General features: G+C 33.4%; 1 protein-coding gene across 1 annotated transcript in view; it reads left to right on the forward strand.

Moving 5' to 3' along the window:
* The window catches only part of Olf413 (DBH like monooxygenase olf413), a 263,489-nt gene that overhangs the window by 23,701 nt on the left and 218,808 nt on the right, over positions 1–20,980 (forward strand). The window contains exon 3 of the mRNA XM_083035221.1: positions 6,459–6,558. The gene's annotated coding sequence lies outside the window, so the exon portion shown is untranslated. The remainder of the gene's footprint in view (positions 1–6,458; positions 6,559–20,980) is intronic.

The raw sequence follows: 20,980 nt of genomic DNA on the forward strand, positions 1-20,980 counted from the left end.
TGTGTATGTGTGTCGGTGTGATGGTAGGTACTGGTAGTTTAATATTTCGATACTACTCCAATGCGCGCGCAATGTTTTATCAACCCTCCCAAAACTAGGAGGCGAATTAAACTTCGTGCGTCAGCAATTTTCCGCTGACAGTTGTAATAAGTTGTTGGGGCGGACCAATATGATTTCCGCGAGATTATATCAAGAACAATGATGAAGGGTGTGCTCCTCCCGGAAAATTGCTTTGCGTGTTTATGCTGCCGGCTCGTAAGCAAGCGTGACTGGTCTCTTTTTTTCTCGAGAAAAGTGCCAGCATTCCATCTGTGGCGGAGCAAACCGTCAACCTCTTCTATCCTTTATATTTTTAATGCTTTCTTTTTTTTTAATTTTTTTAACTACAGTGTCATCTGCTTGATTACACGGAAAGATAATAAAATTTATTTATTTTGAATGAGATATTAGTATTTTTAAAAATAATTAATTTAATCTTTATTCTATGAAGTCACTAATAATATTAATACATAATGTAATATAATTAATTTTTTTTATTGCAAAGATTTCTTGAAGATTTTACTTATAGAAAGCAAATTCTATTATTTTGAATTCTTTTAATAATAATTTTATGATAAAATATGTTATTATTTTTGAGGAGGAAAATGTAAAATGTATTAAATATATCGTACAAATTATAGCTTCAAATATGCGCATAATTTATCTAAAAATAGTTTCAATTTTAAATTTTATTTAATGACGCTTGCGTCATTGTATAACGAGTAAAAATTTAATTAGCTATTCGCTAGTTTAGTTCCCAAATAATGTTTTGAAATTCACATGTGGTTTCTAACCAACATCATCATTCCATTAAAGCGACTTATTTTCCCGAAGAAAGGGCTAAACGAGTCTTTGCAAGTTTATTTTACCAGGCTATTCTATTCCGGAGATACAGCATGGACGAATTTCCAAGAGTTTCCTCGGACTTTCAAGTAGCTTTTCTCGTTCCTGCATCTTAGATGCGTCACTCCGCTATTTCAGATGCAGGCGATATTTGGCTTTGCATAAAACCTTACGGACGTTCGTCGAAAAAAAATCTACGATCCAAGAAATCCGCGACGTTGTCTGAATTCTTCCGCGAGCAACGGTCTCCTTACGAGGTGGAGGTCGAAATTTCGCGATTCTCGCGAGATTATATCGCGCATAAACTCGTCGGAGGGAGATTGCTTCGCGTAGCCGTGTCAGCTCGTAACTGTTGCTTTTCCGCGAAAACCGGCACTTTTTCGTGTATCTTGCAATTCATGCTCGAAGATTTCTCGTACTGTCAATATTTTCAACGGGTCCGGTATTCGAACGATATAGGAAAAGAAGATATCGCCGCTTTTTTTTTTTCTTTGACCCTTCGTCGCAGGTAGAAAATCGGGAGAACGCTCGATCGTACCCGGGGGACCGGAATAGGATCCGAGGTGATCCCGCACATGTATTTTCTCTCGCGTTTGGGCCTTTGTAATCGTGACGATTGTGTTTGTCCACTGAGACCGATGTTGAATATCATTTTTAAACAGGAGATATCTTATTTCTGTGATGTCTCATTGAAAACGTATCTCGCCTTGCGTTTCAATGATAGTATCTTCCGGGACTCTCTCCTTCCTTATTTCTCTCTTTTTCCTCTGCTAGTTCACTCGCGACGTTTTCCGGATTTACAAGTTAAATTCGGCACTAGCAGGTAGACGATTTGGGTGGCACGATGATTATCGCCTTGACGTCACACTTGGAGACATTCTCGAGATCGATAAAGCTGGCGTTCGTGACGTTCAGAGCTGCGACTTGGGAAGGCATTCATGTCTCAGGCTTTAATTTTATTTACTCAACGTCAAAAAATTTAAAACTATGCAAAGAGACAAAGTATTATATATTCCAACTTTATATAATAAAGAAATTATAAATTTCTTGAAATTATACAAATATAAAATAAATGTATACATATATTAATTTCAAAATGCAAAGAAGGGGTTTTCGCATTTATTATATAAAGCATTAAAATATTATAATTAAAAAAATGCTCATAGCAAAAATAATACATGTTGGGTATTTAATAAGATAACAATCATTCAGTCAAATTCATATAATACTTTCTATATACGTCTTTCTTTTAGAATCAAAATACGATAAAAAAATATCTTAAATTATTACATGCATAGTATGATCGTTTGTTGTTTCACTTTTACTGATAGTTACCGATCACATCAAACAGTTCACATCTATAGGCTTAAGTTAACAGAATGACGCACGGAAAACAAACGATTTGGTGTACCGATTAAAAAACTCTTTGTTATCCTACATTGTGTTTTATCCTTTAAACACGGGCAAACACCAAAACGATACTTTTCAAAATAATCCGCACCCGCAGCATCCACTCTCGATGGATACGAGATACGAATGACGAAGAGACATCGAATCAATTCGAGCGCAATCCGGGTGCAATTTAGATTCAGACTTGTCAGGCTCACATGTCGTCTATATATATTTTTTCTTTTATTTTCTTTTATTTAAAACTGTTTAAAGCAAAAGTAATAGTCAGAGATATTGAAAAGATATTATCAGAAATGAAAACAAAGAATTAAACCATAAAGAAATGGGAATTATTCACGAGAAATTAAAGATGGCAATTAATTTTAAAGCAGGTACCAAGTAGAAAGATGCAACATTCTCATACAAAAAGTTTTGTTTTTATCTTAAATTAATTGTCCTCTCACATATTGCTTTCATGTTTTATATTTTAATCATTTTAATGCATGAAAAGATAATGGAAATTATTTATATATATATATATTCATAATTATTATATATTAAATTGGAAGACTTTATACACATGTGACTGATATATATATAATGGAAATTTGGAAATTATTTATATCAGATTGAGATACGATGGGAGACTTATAAATATATGTATATACATATATATATGTATATATAAATATACATATGTATATACATATATATGCATATACATATATACATATATTTACAAAAGTCTTCCATCGCGTATCTCAATTTAATATAAATAATTTCCATTATATATACATATATATCAGTCACGACATGTATAAAACAGTATTTTAATTTGATATAAATAATTTATCTTTTCATGCATTGAAATATAAAAGCAATACATGAGAGGGCAATAAAAATTATCTTTAATTTAAGATAAAAATAAAATCTTTTTTATGAGAAAATGCTATATCTTTCTACTTACAATTAGTATTGCTTGTAACATTTATTGTCATTTTTAATTTCTCGTCAATAATTACTGTTTAATTACAATTAAATAAATAAAATTATTATATATATCATAATTTTTTTTAATATCGAATTTAATGCGAAACAACGCGACAAACTGTTGGGCGCTAGAATGGAAATCTAGCATCGCATAAAGAGCGTGATTGTGTTGTGTTGTGCATATACCCCCATTTGGATAATACACACAGATAGTCAGATAATTCACTTGTCTCGCCGAAAACGAAATTACGACGGCCGTGTTGCGGCGACGCTAAAATCCGCTGGTTGGCGAAACGCCGAGGCAGAGACCGCGACGCATCGCATAAAGGAAATACGGCGCGTGTATTATTTTACATCTCCCTGAGGGGCCTATGCTTCGTCTCTACCTCGTTCCGGACGCGCGTCCACGGTGCCTTCTGTATAATTTATTGCAGCAATACCCCTCGCGTCTGTTTTAATAATTCCATCGTTCGCGCGCGTTCATTCCGTGCTTAATCCACTATCGCTTTTCTTTTCCCGAGCGTCTCTTTAACTCCCACGATTGTGTGCAGCTTTTTTCTTAAATGAAATAAATTTCTTTCTGTTTTATTGAACGTAGCTTTATAAATCGCTGATATGACATCGCTGCCTTCTCCAGAGATATGCGAAAATTTCATAATGCTCTCTCGAGCACAAAAAATTAGCATTTCTTTGTTAACTTATTCTGTAAACTTTAGCATTTCAACCTTTTCTATACATAATATTTTTGAACTAAAAGAAATGTATACATTGGTCTAAACTAGTATAATAATGACAGAATACGTTAATGTAAAATTCATATTTAATTTAATAACCATACATGCAACTGAATGTTGCTAATAATCTATGTAAAAAATTTCAAATAAATTTTTATACAAATTTTTCTTTTATTAATAATATATGAATAATAGTTAATCTCTGAAGATATCTTTCATAAGAATATATTTCTTTCATTCAAGTCTCTTTAACTTATTATTATTGATTGTCACTGTATGACTTGCACATTCAGCTAATAAAAGCGATTCGGTACTTTGTGCGGCGTGCGAAAAAGAAGTCCTTTAGATCTTCCGACTTTTCCTAGTGTGGAGGCGGTTACTGGAATAAATTAGGATATTCCTCGGAGAGAGAGAGAGAGAGAGAGAGAGCGGACGGGCTCGTTTGCCGTCTGGAGACGGGATTGCTTTAAGGAAGGAGTCCGGAGAGGACGAGTTTCTCTACCCCCCGGGGACGCTCAGAGAACAAAGGTCCTCGCGACGTTGCCGAACTCGTTCTTTCGAGGAGTAAAAAAGAGAAATAAACACGCGAGACAATAAATCACCGACCGCATCGGATCTTGAGGGAAATTCGTGAAGTGGAATGTCATCCATTAGGATTATAGACCGCGTTCGACGGTATTCCGATATTTAAAGAGCATGCACGGCACGTTCTGTAAACGAACGCGTCGTGATGTTTGTTGCTGGGAAAATTTTCGAGGCAAATGTCCGAAAGATTTAGACATTCGCGCATACGTTACGAAAACAATACGAGAATGTGTGCGTGCGTGTGTGTATGTGTGTGAGAGAGAGAAAGACAGAACCAACCTCTCATCGCAGCCGAAGGGAGTTCTCTCCAAACGAATGGCCGAATATTTATTTACTCCGGTCGCCGTCACACCTCGCTCCTGTCAGTCTTTTATCGCCGTTCGGACAATCCCGAATAGTAATACGAGTGGTTTTATCTCGCTGTCGAGCCGGATAAATCGAGATTTCCATCGCGCCCGATTAAATGAGGGGAAGCTTGATAAGTCGAATGCGTCACGTTGCCGAAACACACGATTATCTCCAGTTTTCGAGCTGGAAAATTGATACAAGCCACTTGTTATTAACCATCAACATACGACAGATTCTGTGATTTTAAGTTGACAATAGCTTCGTGCATTGATTGCCGAAATTACTTTACATATCTCTCTTTTTGAACCTTTATCTTTTACATTTAATTGTTCTAGAATCATTTCAAATACGTATTAAGAAATCTAGAATTCTTCACGGAGCTAGAACTCTATCAATTATATCAAAATTTTTCTAATGTTAGTTTGATAGAAGTATAATTAATTTTTCCTTAATTATATATATATATATATATATATATATATATATATATATTATGAAGATCGCATAACGGACTTTTCTCGGTTTAATTTCCTTTATCTGCATACGAGAGGTGCAGCAATTATACCGGACACCCTGCATATACGCGGAATATTAAAATTATATAAGTATTTCAAAGTTAAAGATTAATTATTTATTAGACGTTTAATCATGGAGCTTATATCTTTATTTTTATTTACTCAATCCTGCGAGTCGATTGTTTTACTGTGCGTTCTCAATCCGAATTATGTATATTTAAAATTTAAATCATCGAAAAGTTTTATATTTTGTGTATACAGGGCGATAATCGCCGTATCTCGTGTGTAGATAGAGCGAATTACTGAGGAAAGTCCGTTTTGAGATCTTTGCAATAATTAAGGAGAAATTAATTAAAAAGATCGGCCAATTTGCGCGAATATAAGCGCGGAACAAGAAACATGTATATTTTTAATTATATTTCCTATTTGACACTAATTTGTACACAAATTAATATTAAATATTTAACTTATAGTTCAAACAATACTATTTATTTTGTTTTGGTGATATGATTGTAGATGTTATTTTGTGTGGTATGTATGATGTAGGAAATATGATTAATTTTATAAATATCAATTTATAAGCTTTATAATAAATATACTATGTACATGAAATAAATATAAAAATATTTTACAATATACTTACTTTTAGAAAAATATTAAAATGCAAAATAAAACTGCATTATTAGATTATTACTCGGATTATTATTAGCTAGAATAAATCAGTCAAAAGTTATATCAACCGTACTTTTTCAAAATGTAGTTGTATGCATAAAATAACATATAATCTGGAAATCTTTTATTTATATTTCTTAGTCTTGGTCATTTATTTCATATTTTTACCGTTAAATATCATTTATATTCAATAATAATAAAGAAATTTATGAGATACGATGACCGGTACGCATTAAGCAACTCTCCTCTATATTCTCTTATTAAACCAGCCATATTATTAATATTTTGATTTTTCTCGAATAAATAAATATAATAATAACATTTTTTCTATTTATATTTGCAGATACGAGTGCAGTTGAAGTGAAATTCCCGTAATTGAAGAGTAGAAATGCAAGATACGTATTCCTCAACGTTCTCTTATTAGACGCGGAGAATACTCAAAAGTAAGTAACGCATGCATGCTCATTCTTTCCAAAGCAATTACTTTTATATTAACGAAAACGTAAATAGCCTTTTACGTGTGTTTGTGTTGCGGTACACTTAATAGCATATATATAATGTGTGTATTTGCAAATGCCGAGCTGGATTAATATCATCCAAAGCTCGTAATGAAATATTTCGGGATTACGAATACACGTTCGCAGTATTTATGAAGAGAAATATTTAATGTGCAATGTTTTGCCAACGATGTTACGTTTGCCAATAGCTAAATAAAGATTTTCCTTGTATCGCAACGACGTTTATTTTTCATATAAATATTCGAGTCATATTTACATGCATTGTTATATTTTTATACAATAACCATATAGTTAGATACAGTTATATTTTTAAATATATATTTTATTATATGCTTTCTTTAAAGAAACAACATTTGGCAAATCTGGAATATTTCTATCAAATGTAAAATTTCTACATATTTTTCACCAAAATAATTAAGATTTATTTTTTCTCTCAGAATTAAGATATTTTTAACATTCTGCAGATGTGCGTTCTCTCTGTACGTATAGATTCCTCTGATAAATTATATAAAATATTTATTAGACAAAGAGAGAGAAAAAAGTTCTTATGAGGCATTTAGCGGGGTACAGGATATATTAATTTTGACAGTAAACATGACTGAAACTTTTCTTCGTCGATTGAATAGCGTAATACTGAAAGAGAATAAATAGCTTTCAAAAAGTGAAAGAATAAGAGATAACACACACATGTCTGGACTGTTGAGAGTGCCTTCCCGTCATTCGCGGGAAGTGTCCAAGCTTTTGTGTCCTGTTGGATGCCTCTTCTGCATAACACAATTCAATTAGCAGTGTAGAACGGTTCTGTCCTCCCATTACATTTGTTTCAAGCGAGCTAGCTGCGGATTAAAAACTCTCCCCTCAGCGAAAAAAAACTCTCCGCTCGCTGGTGTCCAATCGAAGGCGATGGACACCAGGAAGCATTTGCCCGTGTCGTTGCGTTTCAACAAAGATCCAAATACACAACTCTTTACTATCCGCACCCCACCCTCTCACGATTACCGCCGTCGAGTCGTGGCGCTTACAACGAGAGCCCGGATGTACCATCGTGTTAACGCGATGCTTCGTCACCCATGGCGCCGAGTTTCGAGTCGAGCCGGTGTTGAAATTTTGTTCGATGAGCGAAGTACACGCCGGTTTAATTTGTAGTACAGTCGAGTGCACGACGCGCGGATATGTAGGAGGCTAGAAGGCGGGGAAGGGAAGGGAAGGGAGGAAGGGGGTAGAGGATGAAGGGCTGAAAGGATGAGGGTACGGTAGTGAAATTTATTGAAACGCATGCTGCATCCCGCGGGATCGACCGGATCCTGCACCGCATAACAGTTTGCCCAATACAGTCGAATTGAGCGTGATGGCGGGCATCGAAGGAACAGTTGCCTTGGTCGTAGTTCTGTATAACTGCGCGTTTACTCATGTCTGGTCTTGAAATTCTGGCTTAGTTAATTAGTCGAGTTTTACATTGAACGAACCGGACATTTCTGTGTTAAACACTGCACGTGTGAATAACGATCCAAAATAGATGAAAGATAATATGTCGTTTAATTAAATTCTTATTAAGAGAAAATTGCAGAATTCTCGATAATCAATATATATATTTTTCGGACAGTATAATATATATATATATATTTTTTTTTTTAAATATAAATCGAAGCAAGAAGTAGTAGATAGTTTAACTGTCGTTTAAATAATAATACAAGTTGAGTGGATTGGATCAAATAAATTGGGCCAATAAACGGATCTTCCATTAAAGCGTGTTTTTCGGCAGCGACGAGACATACGGTACAGCGAGAGGAGATGAAACCCGCGCTGCAATGCATGAATGGATTCCTTTAAAATATGGAAATGGAAAACATTGATGCCACCGACGAAGGCAAGAATAAACTAATATCGCGGCGCAATTTCGTATATTTTACAGAGGTAGATCACCACCGAAATCGCGTTACGTTGATTCGAGTGATTCGTTTTTAATGGATTTGCCGGGGTTGCAGGTGGTGGCTTGTGGGTGGCTCGCCGGGCGAAATTTATTGAAACGTATGCTATTCTTCACTCGTCCCCGTAGACCGCTACGCTGCGCGTATGGCAGAGCGGTTTATCCGATGAAGTTGAATTGCGCGGATGGTAGACACAAAAGTTTACAACGCAGATAAAAAGAGTTCCCGGATATCGTTCGGACGTGCGCCGTATAGCACGCGCATATGGTTTCGAATCTGTACTTTTCTGCTCTTCCCTCGCATTCTCCTATCCTTTTCTCTTCTCTCTTTTTCCTCGTTCTGTCTGTCGTTGTACTATCGAGATCCGCTTTATATCCAGCACAAGCACTCAATTCTCTCTCAATGTAAATTAAAAATATCTACCGACACATTCTGAAATTAGATTAGAAATTTGATTGAACATTATCGGCGCATCAAGAATAGTTATAATATTTTTAATCATTAATAGCTTATTGTAGCGATCATAATAAAAATAATAAAAGAGACCGCTTGAATAACTATATTATATTTAATACTTTTTAATATTATGTTGACACGTTTACTATCAAAAGTTTCCATTTTTATTAAAGTTTAAATATTAAATGCGTTTATTATTTTTCGATAGAAGGTTTTCAGCTAATGGATCAATCGATATTAATATGCTCTGCCATGCGAACATTTTTAAACAAATGCGTTAAATTTTTATTTGATGAAAGCCGATGAAAGTCACGTTTCTGTGGTTACAACGGCAGCGGGACGACGAATAGGGAATTGTTAAATTTATGGAAACGCCGCGCTATATATATAACATTCGCGTATCCCCAAAGGAGTATCGTGGAATTGTTCGCGGCAGCGAAGAGGCACTATATTCAACATAGACTAGTCAGATTCCGCATAAAGGATGACTCTATCGTATACAAATAGCGGGATGTATCGCATGAACTGTTGCTTAATTAATTGTGTTCCTTTTTTTTGTGCTTGTTTAACGCCGCGCGCATGTATTTGTTAGGAACAACAACGGTATTACTAATTTTCATTTGCGGATCCGCGTTCGTTAAATAGATTTTCAGGCAATGATATATATATATATATATATATATATTGTATTGCACTTGGTATCGTATGCAATTGATTGAAACGTTATTTCCGTATCCCAAGAGATTCCAGTTTGTGTCGCACAACAATTTATAAGCGAACTGAATTGTGCGCAACAACGGAAAGAGAGTTGAAAAACTGCGAAAGAATATGCTGAGGCGATGCTGATTATCAATATTTCAAGATTTCCCACCCTTAATCGCGCTATTCTGATTTATTTCGCTCGCCATCGCTCTATATTCATCGCAAAATTATTTACGAATTGGATTTATTATCAGATTTTCTCTGCGGGGAACAGATAATTTTATTGCGTAGAACTGTTTCATAAATTGCCATAAGAAGCTCTTTTATAAACATGGTAGTTTAATTGAATTTTTAGCGAATCAGTAGAATTATTACAATATTACGTGTGAATATTGATATTTTAAAATATGCAATAAGTTTAATTTTTTGATCATTTGCATTATCGTATATTATCGCTATTCGTTGATAATCTGTGCACATATTAATCTGTGTGTAATTACAACGTTTAAATCTGACAAAATGAATATTAAACTGTTCATATGGCTACAATAAAACTTTATACGGCTAAATAAATAATATAATCAGCTAATGACTCTTTATTGACGGATATTATGGCGTATATTTAAGGTATTATTAAAATGTAATTTGATATATTTAAATCTAAATTTTATTATTATTTATTTTGCATAATTTTTTACATGAGTAAACATATTTTTCTAATAGAACAAAAACGAGAAAAATTTGATTTAAAGTATAATTCATTATTAACCATATAATGTTAGCTTCTTAATATTCAAAGAAAATAAATTTCTATGTCATTTGATTGGATATGTTTGTTGTTTTCGAATTTTTATTTGCATATTTCTAGAAAAATAGTTATTCAAAAAATATTTGGAAGAGCTAACTTCACCCGAACTTTATAAAATTTTTAATTATACTAATTTTTAATTAACTGATAAATTTTCGTTTACACATTAACGTCCAAGTTGAATTTTCGTTTGTGTATCTTTAACAAAAAATTTTATGAAATTAGCCTTCCTCAATTTTTTCGAATTATTATTTTTTTTATAGATGTATATGCAAATCTAAATTTAAAAACGGCACATAATGTAAATGATGTATTAAAATTTAATTTTTTTGAATGTTGGGGAATAACCACACACGTCTCATTATTAAAATTAATAACAAATTTTATCATGAAATTGTTGTCGATAAATAATTAATAACCAATTTGATAAATTAATAAACATAGTGAGTGAGTGAACGTAAGTACGTGCATGTGTGTACGTGTTAATCAAAATAACATAATATTAAAATATTTAATATTCTCAATAAATAAATGAAATTATATTTAATAAAACGATAAAACTATTTTTTGCATTCTCAAATCAACTACAAACTTTTTTATTATTTGCGTTAATTTACGTACAACAGATTACATTCTACGAATAAATGGAATGGTCGCGAGTTTATCTTATCACGGTATAATTTCAATGAAGCTAAATTCAAAGACGATGGGTGTGGCATTGAATGATAAAGACTAAATCAATGTCTTTTATCGGGAACATTGTTATTTCTGCTTGACCCAGATAGGCAAGACGTATCTATGCGTTAGGTTCAATTTCAGAAGGTTGTTACAGATTTCGTGCTGAATTATAACTAATTGTTTATGAAAAAGAACACGTTTTATTTTATTTCTCTTTTTTTATTCGATATTGTGCGGTGTAAAATACTCGTACGTGCGAATCAATTTAAATTGCCGGCACGTTGCATCGTTGCAACACTTGGCGAGATCGCAATGCCAGAGAAAGAGTGGGCATTAAAAAATTACGAAAAATATATTTTTGCTCGTTACATATTGCCGTTACACTTCTGTAATTGATTTTCGAATCTGAAACGGATAAATGATACTCGAATTCATTAAAACGCGCAACATTTCCATCGCGGTCTCGACTGGTGCCGATTGCAGAGATTGTTTTGAATTGTTTGTTGATGCATACATCGCTGTTTGACGCTTATTTTAAGGATCAAAAAATATTGCGGGTATTATATAAAGTATATCTCTCTAACCATGAACGTTATGTATTGAAGCTATTGTGTGCTCTTGAAAACGATGGAAGCAATTATTTATTATTATTTGATTCGCAGTCATTTTTAATTTTTGTTTAAAGAGCAAAAATACAGGCAAACGAATAACGTCAATAAAATTGATGTTATTGATTGATTATGACAATAAAGGAGTATAAAGAAGAAAAATCAATTAACAACATAGCTTTAACCACGATATTTAAGAAATTGTATAATGCATGATTTTCAAGTATTAATTGGAAAATTTATAACAGGATTTATTAATTCTGTTATTTATTTGTTTTTCTACTTTACAATTATAAAACAGTATTATAAACATCATTTTTGTTGTCAACATAGTTACATGCAACTCGAAAAGGACATATATTTTGAAACATAGGTTTTGTATTTTCACTTTTTCATCATTTCGATGAGTATAACACATTCTGTCCAACCATCAAATGTTTGCAGTGATACTTCGCATTTCGCACACGCGTCGCCAATTTGGCCGACAGAAATTCCGCGTACGTATAGATATTTAATTTGCCGGGTAGCACGGGAAAATTTATTTTTATTAATTTCCGTCCATTTACATTTTCGAAGTCGTACGCGAGTGTGGTGGCTCTCCGCGATAATCGAATTCGTCGAGCCGCATACTATTAGCCCCGGGAATTTTTATCGAATTACATACAGTGCGTGAATTAACTTGCTCGCTAATGGGCGCTAGAAAAGCGATAATGCATCGGCGAATTAAGGTTAATTAAAGTTCTTTATGTTCACTTTATTGTAATAGAGGACATCAGTTCATGCGCAATTTAAAAGTTGCATCAGATATATGGAAAAATACTTATTAAAAGAGATTTTTCAGAAGATTTCTTTTTAGAAAGATGAAGGCGAACTCCCGATAATATGACTTAATTTTATTATATATTTTTCTGATTTTTGTGTGTAAATAATTTCTTACATCGATTTTTTAATTTCTAGTAATTTTAATGAATAATATAGATATAAAATATATTAATAAATTAATAAGATAAAATACTAAAGTTCGAACGTTTTTGCTTCAAATTTTGCTGAAAATTGACATTTTGAGAGATGTGTAAAATCGCTCTTGTTTATATTATCTAATTTGACAAAAATAACAAATCTAGCCGATCGGTATGCATTTTGATCGATATCACTTGCAAATGGCTGACGTTTCGCGATGCGACGCGTTTCGCTTACCGTCCATGTACCTAGAATGAAAAACGACGCGGGTCCTGATCGACTCTACAGTTCGCTGCATCACGAACATATTTCACGAGGGTGACTTTATAACGCCGCTTTTCCATTCTTCACGATATTTCTTTCCGCTTAATGTTCTTTCCTCACTCGAAGGCTTCGAAGGTCATTTAACTCGGGGGGGAAACTCATACCATCCTCAGAATTGCGGTTCTGGACGGAGGGTTGAATGTACATGTATATGTACATGTATATATCAGCATTACCAATCGTAATTATGGCATTTGTAGCAGAAATTTCATATACTATATATCTATTCTTTTATGAAATTAGAATATACATATACATATATATTTAAAATTTTAATTTAATCATGATTTTTAAAATAATATTTTTCTTTCGTATTTTCGTAATTTGACGTTGCCGTTATTAATGACTTAATAATTATTTTTTGAAGTAATTTTATTATCTTTTTTTTATAGTCTTGCTACATATAGTTACGCATTATTAATTATGAATTTTCACTCACATTTTTTGTGTGTTAAAGTTCTTGAAACAAAAAAAATTTTTGTAGAACTTATACAAGTATTTTTTCTTTCCACATTTTTATATACTGTAATAAAATTCTGAAATTTTGCAATTCTATATTCATTGCAATCAAAATTCCGCTTGTAAAAGTTGGTAAGACTGATTCTCTACGTGAGACAATCATAACAAGCGGCTCGTCGGGGCGAGAAAGAAAGGAGGGAAGGCATCGCGTCGTAGGGTTGTATGTTGAATATAACATCGACGGGCTTAAGTCCAACCGCTTCCCCTAGACTACCCCCTCGGTTTGTACCTCGCTTCTGGCGTCAATGAAAGAAGGCTACACAGGGGATGAATCCACGTGGATACACCGCGACGATGATTACGGAAGGCAGGGTGGAGCTATGGCGGAATTCGCTACGGAGCGAGTCGCTTCAGCGAGCGGCGCGAATTGCTCCAATAAATTATCGTCGCTAAAACGGTGCTCCGGATTTGCAATTATTTAAATGTACCAGATAACTACGACGAAGCTGTGTCGCGCTGCGAAGGTTTGGGGAAAGGAGGAGGAAAAGACGGAGGGTGGTCGGACGTAGTTGACGAGCCACTATAGTCGGATTGTACAGGCGAAAAGATTTCGAGAATGGGTTCGAGAGAAAATTGCATCTTCACGGGATGATTGTGTCAGCATCGGTTAACGATTATTGATGATTAAATGAATACCTTTTTTTCTCATCTGTGTATTATGGTTACAATTGTGATATAGAGAAAGAGAGTAGAAATATGAATATCGAAAAAGGTTGACGTGCGCGTGAATAAACTGCTCTTTGGATTTTATGGGTATATTAATGTTTAAATTATTCGAGGAATGTTCTATTAACATACATTTTTTGGTGATGACAATAATGAATTAAATATTTATCTTTTTTAATTAAGTTTGTGACAAAGAGATAATTAAGGAATAAATAAAAATAATTTAAATTTTTATTGAAAAATAGATTTTGGCAAAAAATAAAGTTTCTCTAGTATTGAGTTATTTTCAAATTTTGCTTGAGAAATTATTATTAAGTTATACAACAAAAATATCACGGATTAAGAAATTTTATTATAGTATAAAATTGCTATTACATATTTTTGTTACATTATTATTATATATTTCTCTAGGTAGAATCTCTTGGAAGTGTATTTTTTAGTTTTGATGTGCAGATATCTAACTTGATTTTGGGTAAAATTTAGTCATATTGTAAAATCGCATCTTATCATTATATGAATTCTTATTTTCTTTTTTTTTTTATTTAACTAGCGCGTTTAACGCTACTGCAACTTTCGTTATCGTATTTGAGCATAAAGCCGCAGTGAAAGCATAAAGCCGAATATTAAGCGACTTGACGTGTTCGATCAGTGAATTGTAATGCAAGACGCCCTTCGACGTTCCCAAGCAGGAGTTAAAGTTACTTAAATGTACCGGATAACGGCGGCGGATCTGCAACGGGCAAGGGACGGGATTGAGGGCGAGTCGAGAGACCGGAGGGTTCAACAAAGCACTAAAAGGTTTCGAACTTTGTCGAAGAGGAGAACGCCGAATCTCGCTCGCAGTTTTGGGCGCGAGCGTTGTGTGAAGGCTTTTACTTCGTCGAGTACTATTAAATTACTCTAGCGAAGATCGGTACTTTAGACAGCTGTCGCGAAAGGAATCGGAAGACCGTTGTTCGTCGTTGAAATGTAAGATGCGATTTTACAAAGACTTGCTAAAAGCTATCTCTTCATTTTCGAATTGTTAGTTGTAATTTAAGTATACAAGGCAAAAAACGAGTATTCCCGAATAACTTTTATAGTTATTGTAGGAGCAAATGTGGCTAAAGATGTTTAAATTAAAATTTTTATTTGTTTTGTGTCTAAAAATATTACAGTTGAGCTAAATGATTAAAAGTAATCTAAAAAAATTTTTAAGTTGTTAAATATCTTGTGAATTTTTTATAATTTGCTTTGGATTATTTTCAATTGTTATTAATGCAGTAAGTATACATGCCAGGGAAAAAATATAATTTTATAAAACATTGATATGTTTTATATATATTATTTTTTAAATGTTTTAATTGCAGTTAATTTTATTTTATTAGACACCGCATTGCGGTTAGAAGAGATTTAGATGATTTTATTATATCTGTATTATTACTATATTGGTATGCAATTTTGTAAGGAATCTGATAAAATCAATATTAAAGAGTTTGTTGTTATTATTGATTTTTTATAAAACATTTAAGTGGTTTGCTCACGCGCGAACGTATGCACACAAAAACAATGTAATCGGGATATATTATTTCTGTTATTGTAAAACGGCAGGATTATTGGAATTGAATTAAAATAATGATAGACGTCAGAATTCGAGATATTGCAAATTTAATCGAACTTCGATATGCGATACGGAAACGGTTTTATGATTAGATGAGCAATTTATGCAAACTAGTTAAAGTAAAATAGGTTAACGTGAATAATTTATATTTTTTATTAAAGAAAAAATGATAGAAAAATGAGATGCATTATGTGTGCTTAGTTTCGAGATTTTAATAGAATATTTAATAGAATATTTTTTATTTTGTTGTATAGGTTTGCAAGTTATAATTCAATAGGTATTATGTAACATAAAAAAGTTTTAGAAGAAAAATATTAATCTATTTGTCGTAAATATTCTTTTAAAGAGATTACGGAAAATTTCTTTAATTTTTTAATTTGTGTAAATCTTTTATTTATTCTAAAGAGAATTGTATATATGTGTCATTCTCCTGTACATTAGTAAATGGTTGGGCAACTCTAGGGACCATCATAAAAATGATTTATCGTTATCAGATTGAGAGATTGAATTTGTGCTGAATACACTCATATATGCATATCTATTTATGTTTGCATGTCCCCTACTTCTCTTTTTGGCAGCATTTCAATTTCAAATCAGTTTTCGCTCGAGGAACTTCTGACGAAAATTAGTTTGCAAACGTTGTACTACCATAATAGACTTCTAAATAACAGCCTTCCTCGACTGTCAATCTAATTACGACTCTTGATCCGACCATGTTGAATTATGATACCTGTCGCAATCAATTATATGTAATATCTTCTTTTCTTCTCGGTATAGGTTGAAATAAATGAACTGTTTTGCATATGCCATTATTCGCATTTGATAGAATAGATCAGGAAAGTGGAGATTCCATTGTATTAATAAATAACGTTAGAATTTCAAAGATCGTTTCTCACGATGAACATTAATAATTAAAAATTACGACAGTTCATATTTCAAAGATTAATTATATTATAGAGATTTCTCTCAATTTATAAATTATCTCGCGGAAAAATGTCTCTGAATTTCTTAAAGTGAAACGCGGCAATTTCTGACTGCCTCGCGTTCCCGAGACGCCTTGTACATAGATTCACATCTCGGCGTGTTACATAAAAGGGAGAACGGATATAAGATTACGTAACTCGTGTCGCGGGGGAAATAAACGTCCCCGTGGAACCGCTGTTTGCTGCTCCGGAAGAGGAGCGATAATTTGAAACGCAGTTTATCCGAATCGCCTTTAGCTTGCTTTCGGGCTACTAACTAGTGGCAATAACCCCTTCTTCTGGCTTGTATATACAACACAAATCACCCCCGTACACATCGTACATTTACGTCTTTTATATGTCTTTTATAACAGTTTTCCTCTCTTTACTTGCTTTACTATGCGTTTTTTCAAGGTGAGAAACGATCGTAAAATCGGTATACGAGCGATGCTTACTGGCCGGAATTATACGTTCCTTTCGCTTTGGTTTTCAAACTTGATTGCAGTATGCCATGTTTTCGATCGTGAATGGTCGCGTGCCGAAGTTGCCATAAAATTCGTAACGTGAGAACAAGGCAAACAGCAAAGTAATCGCGACATCGTATGCGCTTTAGTTGTTTATTTATGAAGCTATATGTTACATATAGAAATATATGAAAGCAATAATTAAAAGATTAGTAAAAATGTGTTTTGAGATACTTCTGTAAATATGTTCATGGTTTTCTGAAAAAACCTTACAGATTTTGTATTTGTAGAAGACAAGGCACATATAATTATAATAGCGGATGGAATTTTATATATATATATATATATATATATATATATATATATTTTAATATAATTACAAAATTGTATGGAGTATATGTAAATAGATGTTATCTAAACGCATGAAAGCGTCTGCTAATTAGCAGTGTTCTCTTATGTTAATTAGAAAAGCTTCTCGCAATTATTGTTACAAATGCAATTAGCGTAAATAAAACTTTGTTTATTATTTAATTTTAGTTTTATTATCTTAATGTATAAATTAAAAATATTTTCAGTTTATATAGCGAAAATATGATATGGGTAATGGATTTAATGGATATCTCAACAAATATTTTGCTTTCTCTTCCTCATTAAAATTAAAGTTTTATCTTGATTACCATAATTTCATATCGAATATGATTATTTAAAAGGTATAAATTGCCAAGAGTGCGTATGCGATCGGGAAAATATTAATCATGTTAAGAACATAAAGTTCTCCGGATATAATGTTTACTATATATATATATCACAAAGCAGTGAGCGCATTTTATCTTGGATGCTTCATGAGAGAACATTCATTAATTTAATGTGCAGATCGGATAGATTTATGTATGTTTCGAGTATATATATTCACAGTCGAGTATTTAGAGCATATAAACTCATTCGAGTATTTATACGTGAATCTATAAATCTAATCAAATGTACAACATTAAATCAATCGGATGTTTTTTACGCACTTCATCAATCGCCTTTGTTTCTTATGTACATTTCTATCTGTATCAATAATGTATCAGCAAATTCTCGAATTTTTTCAATATCTTTAAATCAGTATTTTTTCTAAATTATTTTGGTATTATAATATAAAATAACTGTTTATTGTATGCTAATTATTTACTAACAAGAAAATGAGCTATTAAAAACCAGGCGCGATTAACACACATTCTTTTTCTTCTAATTTATTGATTAATTTTATAACGTCTGTACGTTTCGGTCTCTGGATTGGATCATCATAGTAAATGAATCAAGTTAAAGAATGCATCCTTTAATAAGCGATTCCTACGACAATTGAGCACGATAAATAATGATTTATTTTAATTAGAAATATGTAAATTTTCTTTTTGATATTTCTGAATATTTCTAATTACGGTTTAGCTTTATAACACATTTATAATGTTTCAAATAAGATGAGATATGAAATCACATACGCATATACATATATATATAGTATTGTATTTGATTATAAGATTTCAAGGAAACGCAATATTTGAAAATCGAAACGCTAGCTAATGTTTATTGAATTACGTTGCTCCATTTTTGAGACAAAAGTGCTAAGATTTTCGTCAAGATACACGTCGCGCAATAAATCGCCGCGAGAATTAATGAATCTGTGGACAGTTTATAAATTAGTCGTCCCTCGTACACGCCGATAGAAATGCGGAAATAGGAGCAAGAGAGTCAATGCGATAGTATTTGAAATTAGGAACGAAGTATAGTGCAGTTCTCGGGAAAGAGTATTTCAACTATCCCAAGGGAATGTTTCGAGCAGTTCTATCTGGGGATACTTTCGGTTTCCTAACTGGCTGTGTTCTCCTTGAATCGACATGCTGTCATCGTTGTGCGGCGACATTCAATGCAATTTCCTTTGGGATAAAAATTATATCTATATTGCATCGTAAATTAAGGCTTCTAATTTATGTCGGAAAAATAAGATGCTTAGAAAGAAAGAGAAGGAGAGAGAGAGGTAGAGAGAGTATGTGTATGTGTGTGAGGAGGGGGGCAGATTGTGCATTGTCAATAATACCTGGTTTATGCGAAGCCAATACCGCGACAAGTCATGCGGTGTGTTATTTGCCACATTTTCCATGAGCAAGCACTTTAGCAACCTTTCAGTTCTCTTATATTTAATATAACGCAATATTCCTTCTTTTCTATTGATTTGACCCAAAATAGGACATTGAAATCTGTAGAGTTGCAGAAAAAAGAATTTTAAGTTAATTCTTTTACTTTTCAGTAATGTAAGAAAGAAAAAGAATAGCTTAATATTTTTAAACAACTTGTCAAGACATAAAAAATATTCTAAAATAGAAATAATTTTTTATTTCTAGAGAGAGATAAGATCGATTTTTTATACAAATTTAAATAAATTATACGGTTTAATACACTTTTAAACAAATTAGTAAATTTTTAATAATGCTTTAAATATCTTAAATATCTTGAGATCAATCATTAAATCTCCAGGCACAGTGATCATGAGTCGTAGCATTCATAGCATAAGTAACATTAATGCTCCCATCAAACGAGATCATCAAATATCATTTTGTAGAGGCTACGGGAGGCTGAAGGAGTAAATGCTATATATGTAGACAACATTCACTTCATTCCGCCTTCAAGTCGCGGAATGACATTGGCTGTTCTCGTTCCAAGTTTATAGAGCCCCGGGAATCCCTTACGATCGTAACCTGGCACGAGTCTAACGCCTCGTCGACGTGGCGCCCGCGCTTTCCTTCGTGTGGCTCGTGTCCGCCTCATAATTCACTGTCAGTGCATAAACTGGAACCCGCGGCAATCATACCGCGAGCTTTACTGTCCGTATAGGTCGCACCGCAACGGAGATTTCCGGTTTCTTATCCCACGCGCGCTCGCGCGCGCATCGCTGTAACACCGGGTGGTAACCAGAACCGTGTTTTGTGCGCTCGCGATATTTTACCTGCCTATGACCGAGGAAGAAGACGCGACGGTTACACGAACGACGGGGAGAAACAGGGGAAAGGGAGAGAGCACGTCATACAAATGGGTTGTCATTCATTTTCGCTGGCTTCCCCTGATTCTGATTCATGCCTCCCGCCGTTTCGTATTACTCACGTGGAGGAAGCGACCGTCGTATGAACAAAAGCTCGACTCACTTAACGACCTTATCGTTTTAATTTCTTATGGCATGACATTCTTCATCAGGTTGTCTTATTCGCGCGCTCGTCCCATCTGTTTTTCTCCAATGAGAGAAGAAATTTCGGGGCGACAAGATTTTATCATATATGATGGGTTTATATCTAACATTTTTGCAACACTTATGTCTGACTATAGCATTGATCTCGTCAGCATTGATATAGTGTGAAAAATTATTCTTGGACAATCCTACTAGACAGAAGTTTCATTATTGCTAGAAAACTCATACAATATGTAAGCTATGGAATCTATTAAATCATCTTTGATTAATTTTTTTAACTTAAAAATATTTAAAAGATGTGTGTGAAGCTGGCGTCTGATTTCGTGAAAAATAATTAAAAGTTTTGGCTTGATTTTCGATAGTTATAGAGTTCTTGATAGTTTTTTAAACAAATAGCTTTGGCCATTAAACAATGAAAATGCCTTGGGACAAAGTGAGACGCTTTGCAT

The sequence above is a fragment of the Prenolepis imparis genome, unplaced genomic scaffold (genome assembly GCF_030444845.1).
Source record: "Prenolepis imparis isolate NDT839.2.m4 unplaced genomic scaffold, iyPreImpa1.0 SCAF_4, whole genome shotgun sequence".
Classification (NCBI taxonomy): domain Eukaryota; kingdom Metazoa; phylum Arthropoda; class Insecta; order Hymenoptera; family Formicidae; genus Prenolepis; species Prenolepis imparis.